Source organism: Falco peregrinus, chromosome 5, assembly GCF_023634155.1.
Source record: "Falco peregrinus isolate bFalPer1 chromosome 5, bFalPer1.pri, whole genome shotgun sequence".
In the NCBI taxonomy this organism is placed as follows: Eukaryota; Metazoa; Chordata; class Aves; order Falconiformes; family Falconidae; genus Falco; species Falco peregrinus.
The window spans coordinates 33,097,291-33,105,454 of record NC_073725.1 but is presented as its reverse complement, the minus strand read 5'-3'; positions in this window follow the sequence as shown (position 1 = coordinate 33,105,454).

Here is an 8,164-nt window from a genome sequence, read left to right as displayed (position 1 = left end):
TTTAAGAGACTGATGAGCTACCTGGGGAATGCATATTCATTCTTAAAAGATTACGAAATCTAGCACAATCTGAATAGTCAATCTGAATAAAGCAACACAATTTATAAAATACATTCTTTTGCATTTTTCAGGTTGTTTTTTTTAAAAAAACCAAAACATTACATTGACCTCACAACTCTCTACAGTTACTTGTAAATTGGTGAAGATTTTAGGTCATGGTTCTCAGTTAATAAAACTGCTGTTGACACATTTGAGCCATTTCTGTAACATCATTAGTCCTTACTTTTGGGCCATGAAAAGGTGTATCTTTGGATTTGAAATGCAACAAGAGGAAGGGATGGGATTGGAAGTGGGGAAACCAAAAATAAACACAGACTTTCTTATACCAACTCTTCAGAATTCAGAGAATAAAGTTAATACTAGCTTCACACTCTCTTTGAGAAGTGCCACTGAATATCAGCATACCTTTGGAGCCCAGGTGTTGTCACAGAGCTAAAGGAATCTGAAACGCTGATCTGTATCTCCAGTTTAGCTCTCAATATTTGTTTGCCTATATAGTATTTTTCAGCTTTTTTACGTTTCAGCCTGTGCAAACCCTGCCTTTTACTGTAACGTAGCAAGCAAAAAAACCTGTTAATGAAAAGGCTTCTTAGTGGTTTCTTTACCTTTTTTTTCTGTGGGATTTTTTTCTCTCTGCTGGACACTAGATATAATGATCGCATACATATCTGTATTTGCTTTAGCATACAGTTCTGTAGCTGACATTAGTATCTGCAATGAGACATTTAGTCTGTAATTCTGTACCACTAGGTAAGCAAATAGTGTGAAAAATGTTGATATCTGTCACATCCAGTCATTCTGTTCCAGTGAAGCACATTCCTACATAAACTTCCTCCACAGACATCTTGTCTTACTGACATTATCATACTAAAAATGTCTTAGACCTTATGCCAACTGGCTTTTCAGAAGCTAAGGGTTTTCTTTTTATTTGCCCAAATGAGAAGGAGAATAAGTTCTATGTTATTTTTCTTGGCTGTTTTGGACAACTGAAATTCTCTGAATTGTTCCATTGCTCACATAAGTATTTAATCTAATTTTTTTTTTTCTGAATCACACTTGTGCAGGATGCCTAAGCCCCTGCAATAGTGTGAAGACAACCCAAAATTTTTCGATTTCCTAATATAAACAAAAAATGAAATATGAAAGTAGCATTCTAACTCAAAACATTTTTTTACAAATATATTTTCTACAAGTTTCAATTTTGTTTTGTAAATGTTTTCTCTGTTGATAGTTTTGTTATGAGAGGGTCACTTTGCAACTTGATTTAGAGTGAAAACTAATTTCAAATATCAAATTTTCCACAGAAGAATTAAATTTTCCAAAAAGTTCACAGAATGAGTACTCTGTGGGCATAGATATATCATAAAAGTAATAAATATAGTCTATGAAAAGTTTTGATTAATCAGGTTAATTAAATTCAGAGGAATTATTTGATTTCATCTTGGATAGGTCACTAAATCCTCACCTGATTTTGTAACTTAGAAACACACAGAAAAAGATCTTAAATTCCTTATAAACAAGATATCCTTATTGTCTTGTGAGCATCACAGCATCACTTGTAAAATGAAATCTTATGTTTTATACCAGGTTAAGACATGCTTGTACTTGAATTGGAGATCAGTGTAGGAATTGAGCTGATGAATTTTTTTGCATACATTGTCATCCTTTCTTTGCATTTGAGAGATACAATGCCAAGGCGTGATTTTATTGATGCTAGTCTGGGGAATTGCCATTTCTTAGTTGATCTGAAATCACAAACTGTATTTTATAAAAGTATTTGTTGTAATTATATTTGGCTTTCCTAATTCACTTTTTTTAAAAGATCCATGTTTTTTTTCCAGATAGGAGAAATTAAAAAACAGAGGAGTGAAACCCAGTGTCCTAATTAAAATCCAGTTTGTGTAATTGCAGTAATCAAAGTGGTGCTAAGTGATCAAACTGCAGTTGTGGTTAGGTACGTCATTACTCACATTCATTTCTTGTGTTGTCATTCCCCAAATTGTTACACAGCTGTGAAGGTTCCCCTTGGAGAGAGCTGCACAGCAGTGATAGGCAAAAGTAGGGATTATAGGTGCTTATGGTTTGCATAAAGCTGCATATGCCTTTCAGCATGATTCTTTAGATGCCAGTTTAAATACCTGGATGATAAGATAATCTTCTGCTGTCAAAATTTTTGAGAAAACTGTATCCGCCTTGGTCCTCAGAGCTTTATCAGACTCATCAACAATGACTACAAAAGGACTGTTCAGTGAAAAAGCCTTTTTTTTCATATTGTTGTGATTTTCTGCTGTTCTGAGGCAGTGGAAGGTGTTTGCATATATCTTGCAAATACGTTAAAGTATAGTCTCCTGCTAGAATTAAAATAAATCTCTGTATTGAACTGTCAAGTGGTATATTCTCAAAGTCATTCAAAGGGCCATTGTAGGCTGGACTCAATCACGAAGTTACGGCTTCATCCTCACTTAATCTGTATCATGAGCAGGTAAGGGATGGATTTTAGCCATTAATGCATTACAGTACAGGAACTATTTCAGTGCAATTTTCAGTTTTGTTTCGCTTTCTCTTTAATCAAAATGTGTTCATCTAAGCCTCTATTCTGCAAATTTAATGAAGTACCCACTCTAACAAGTAAATACTAGGATTTTGATAGGTATTCAACCTCGGCCAAGAGAGGAGTTTAGGGTTTTGTGGCTTTGTTGTGTAATGAAATGTCAATGGTACATTTCAATAAATGTATTCATACAAAGTCTGCTTTTAATTTCACGAGATCCTAACTCCAGCTTCATCAGGCTTATCTTCGTGCCATTGCTGGATCTTTAATTCTTCTTTTGTTAGTCTCTTAAGAGTCCGTATAACTTTTAACAGGAATCTGGCTGAGCCAAAAAGGAAATCATCTCAATAATGCTGCATGCCAGTGCTTTGTGTACATCTCATTATTGCAATATGCTAAGTCAGTCAGAGGCTGAGCATGATATTGAAAACACAAGAGGAAGCCCTTAAGAACGTCAAACTGTTCTTCGTAGTAGAAGACTGGTAGTTCAAAATCATCCAGATGTCTCAGGGTTGATCAAAAATGTAAGAGCACTAGATACCCTGTTACTTATAGGACAGCTCTTTATCTCAGTGTCTTATCAATCTATTGTAAATATTTTGTCAAGGGTTCTGCATGAGGCTGGGGGGAAAGCTCGATTGCTTTCATCACTCATAAAGCAGACAATGCAGTCTTACTGTCAAAAGGAGTAAATGTGCCTGTGCTTTCCTCATGCTCATTTTTTTAAAACCACTAATGTCATTCATTCTGCACACCAAGATTATGAAGAGTAAAAGGACTGTTTAATTCAAAATGTCTTCTGAAAACGGTGTAGGAAATAGGAAGCCTTGCATTTATGTTGATAATCCCTCACCTCCTAACAACACTCATCTGCTAGGGAGAGAGAAGTGTTGTAACATCTGGCTCAGCGTGGTGAGTTTTCATCTTCTGTTGGGAGGACTGATGTCATGTAAGGGACAGAGGAGCCCACTAACTATCATAAATGAGAAGCAGCAGCAGTGCTTGTCCTGGGAGCTGGGGCTCGTGGGTCAGGCGAATGGCTGCCTGCAGCCTCTTGTGTTGATTCTGGCCCATTAACCATCCTATTAATCTTCAAAAAGCTTTATAGTACGAGTGTTTTGGAGGGTGAATATAGGTGAGAATTTGCAGGTGTCACTCACACAATACAGCCATCTTCCACACTCTTTTCAACAAACAACTCTCCCAGTCTTTTAAAGCACAGAAGGAAATTCTTTCCACCACCTTTTACCCTATCTGAAATCTTTGAGAGCATCAGGATTTTTAACATTTTGCAAGATGGCAGTGCAACTGTAAAGGAAAAGAAAGTCAGCTCATAAGCATCAGAAGGATATTTGTTTTGGAAAATTTATACACTTCATTCAACCCACATCCTTTAACTTTCAGGTTTTGAGTGTCACCGCAATGTATACTGCTGCATGAGTCATCTCAATCCTATATCAACCAACATTTCAATTCTCTAATATTCTGTTCTATTCTTTTGGGAAAGAACAGAACACAAGAACAGGGCAATTTTAGGCAATTCAAAGGTTTTACCGTGCTTGACACCTGACTTCACTTTAGTAACACCTGCCTGAAGAATAATTAGCAGGCCACTTTTTAAAGAAAGAACTTCCATACACCACAGATGGCATTTTTCATACCAGACAGGCAACGATGTATGTTGGAAGTGAGCCAAACTGTCTGCAAAAACTGTGAGAAATTCAAGACAGACATCTGAGTGGAAGGAAAGTTTTACCTTCCTTGACACCCCTACCCCCCTGCAACCACTCGGGAACATCTGTTCAAACCTACCTCTATATATAATGTGTTTTATTTTTCTTATCTACTAATGCCACAAATTACAGGAGAAGGAAAGCAGCATAGCAACTTTCTTTTATATTGGTTATGAAACCTACAATTTAATAACATAATGTGATGATTTGCCAGCTATATAAATCCTGTATTATAAGACTCTTAGAACCAAGAACAAAATTTTCTTAACTGACTGGTAATATGGAGTCCTCAACTCACATTTCCATAAAGTGGTCCTAATTTTCACTGTGTACTCAAAACTTTGTTGAAATCAGGATACTGTGTGTCATAACGGACACACAAAGTCAACAGTCACTTTGGAAATTACTGGTTAATGTCTTAATCCCGGACTGTTCACTGATTTGTATGAACTTTTGTGTGTACTTTGGGCTAAATCCAAATCCCTGTGAAATCAATCGTAATCTTTCCATTGCCATCTACAGGCTTTAGATGAGGTCCTTTGCTTCCTTAGAAGAATCTTTACTTCTTTCTTGCAAAAAATATTTTATATAAAAGAAGTTCTGAAAATTCTTCATAATATTGTCATCAGAATCATATGTCTTATGCAAATATGCTAAAATTAGAAAAGTAACAGCTGTGTTGTACTCAGTATTGCTTATGAACTCAAAAATTGTGTATTTTATTTCCACAGTTCCAGTGAATAGGTATATATGTAGGAATTACAGAAATACATATAGAAAATTATTTACAATGTGTTGTAATTCCAAACTAGGACTTTTTTTCTCCCCTGGTAGTTTTTACTCTCTTAAATGCATTTCTGTGGTGATTGCATAAAATTTTTCTAAGGGCACTTTTCAAGATAAACTTTTAATTTGGGAAAATGCCCATTTCAGTATTTTCTCAGCTGTGCATGTGACTTTCTTGGCAAATAATGTGGTAAGCACTCAGAATAGGCATATTTCTAAAAACCCTGCAGTCCATAAGCAAACATAAGTAACATATACAGTGTCTATATGTTCATGGTGACACTAAGGATGAGAATCTGTCTCTAAATCCTAAACCACTTTTATAGGTATTTGCCATGTTCATTGCTTCATATGGTCTTGGAGTGCACTTTTATAACACAAACCCCATGATATTATCATGTGGTTATAAGACAAGAAAGTTCCTACAGAAAACAATTGTGCTGCTTACTTAAAGGATGAGTGAATCTGAAACGTGTTGGTCACTAATGTAAAATAACATTTTATAGGGTTTCATTTAATGCTAAATTTAAAAAATTTACAAGTATAATCCAAATGTTAGCAGAAAAGTACTTATGGCCAAATTTTCTCTCTCTTGAGAGAGAGAAGTCTATCTGTGTACTAGTCATGTTGTTTTGTTAGACATCAGAACTGAATATTTACATTCAAGTATATAACCTTAATTGATATAATATATAAAATTTTCTAAAATAATCACAATGATACACAAAAATATGAAACCATATATAGAAATAACAGGGATGTGTCAGTATGTTTTATTCCAGTCAATTAGTCCTCTGAACAGAACTAATGCCATTTTAATTATTATTTAGTGTCCTGGATCACATCCTTATACCTTATCTTAACTATAACTTCCATTTGTGCTGTGAAGAACCACATATTTACCCTTTTTTTGTGAATCCTATTAGGGAAGGACTCAGGGTTGCAAGGGCTGGAAAAGATTGTCTTAGAAAGCACTCAAGGGCCAAATATAAAAAAAGAATGGAAGAATAGAACCAAGTCCTCCCAGCAAATCTAGTGGGCACTGAACCTAATCCCAAAAGGCTTACTGGGCGTATTATAGATGGTGGCCAGAACAAATTCCTTGAGTCCCTTGTTGTTTATCAGTTAAAAAGGCTATTTCAAAACTTACTTTTCTTTAAAAAGCCTTGGAAGTCTATCTACAGAAAAGAACTGCAAAAATTGAAACTATGTTTATTTCCTACTACAACTACTACTTAACAAGGTCTTCGTTTACAACAGTTTTTGGGGTCTCTCCGTTTGTTGACTAACCAAATCTGCTTCCTAGGTGATTGCTTTCAATGGAATGAAAGTAAAATTTCACCAGATTTCTGCAGATAGGAGTCATGACAGTTCAGACGCCAGAAAAAGGACAATGACTTGCAGATTTGCATGCACAACTTGGACAGGAGTAATAAATGGCTGAGAAATTTCTGATACATTTGCAGTTTGTACAGATGACTGTGATAACCTCTTATTATGCCATATGGAGGCCCTGCCTAGCAGCCAGAGGCCTTATATTACATTGACATAGATTCCTACACTGTAGCTTTCAGCTGCAAATGATGTCAAAAGACTATGGACTTAAAATGAAAATGAACAGAAAACAAATGAGCTCTAGTAAGTCCTGATTAATCTGAGGTAATAATGTGCATCATCACTGAAGCCCTGTGCCAGTTGCTGCCAGCTATCAGCTACCTTGCCTTTTCTAAATGAATGTAGACATCAGGTCTATAAAAGGAATTCTCCCTTTCAATCCACACACATTACATAACTATATTAAATTACAGTACATAATTGGTTAAATATTACTCTCTAAAATTTCTTGAATCTTGTAGCCAATCTTAAATACTGCATGTACTCTATTAAATACAAGCTCACCCAAGAGACATAAACTGACTGAAGCCAGGAAATTCTAAATGAAGGCTGAAGCTGATATTTTGTCCCTAACTTATATGATTCCTCGTAGATACTAAAAGTGCACGTCCTAATGGTGTTTCTTTCTCTATTTGTACAAATAATATTATTGCAGCAGTCAGAGCCTTCATTTTAAAAAGCAGGATACTTAACTGCCTTGAAATTTGGTCTGTGGTGGAAAGACATAGAGTCTCTCCTTCTTGCTCTCCTTTGACTATATTTGAATCTGATGGAAAAAAAAAAAGTCAAGAAAAGATAAGCATTTAATTAAATTCCCAAACTATTTCCAGTTTTTGTTTTAATAAATTCAGCCAGCTTGCAATGGTGATATTTTAACCACACTTCTTGAACTGATATTGTCAAAATAAAACTGAAAACAATGAAACTAAACAAAAACATAAAATAAAAACTCAAGAGTTATAAGGGAAGAGAAAGAAACTTTGCAAATATTATATAGCCTTGTACCCGAGACAGCAGAAAAAAGAATTCTTATCATCCATCATATTGAAAATTAAACTGTTAAACATCACTGCCTTTTTGCAGTCAGTTATATTTTCTGTGTATGTTCCATAAGGGTACACAATTTCTGTATCTGGTTCAGTAATATGCTAACAGAACATCAAAGAGAGGTAGGCTCTGGACAGATATCAAAATTACTGTAACTCAAAAAATACATCATTATTCTCAGAAGCAGGATTCATTGACAATAAGTCATGAACAGTGATTAGCCACTATTTAATAACAGGAACTAATAAAGATAAATAAACCAAACTAGGTTTCACCAGATTTCACTCTACCACCAAGTGCTTGCACAACTTAGGGCAAATGACAATTTTTAGGGCTTGATTTTGTCCATCTGTTAAATGATAGTCTTAGCTATACCATATGGCTAGATTGGTAGAAGAACCCTGTGTTAGATTGCAGACAGATAGAAGCCAATGAAGGTCAAACAAAACTTGAAGTTACAGTTCCAAAGCCTTTATCCATAGCTGTTTTCAGCCACAAAATTGTGCTAAACCTTTGATAAAAAGTCATATGTTACAGCAGGTGATTGAACCCAGGGGCTTCCATAACCCACTTTTTGAGTAATCAGGGTATT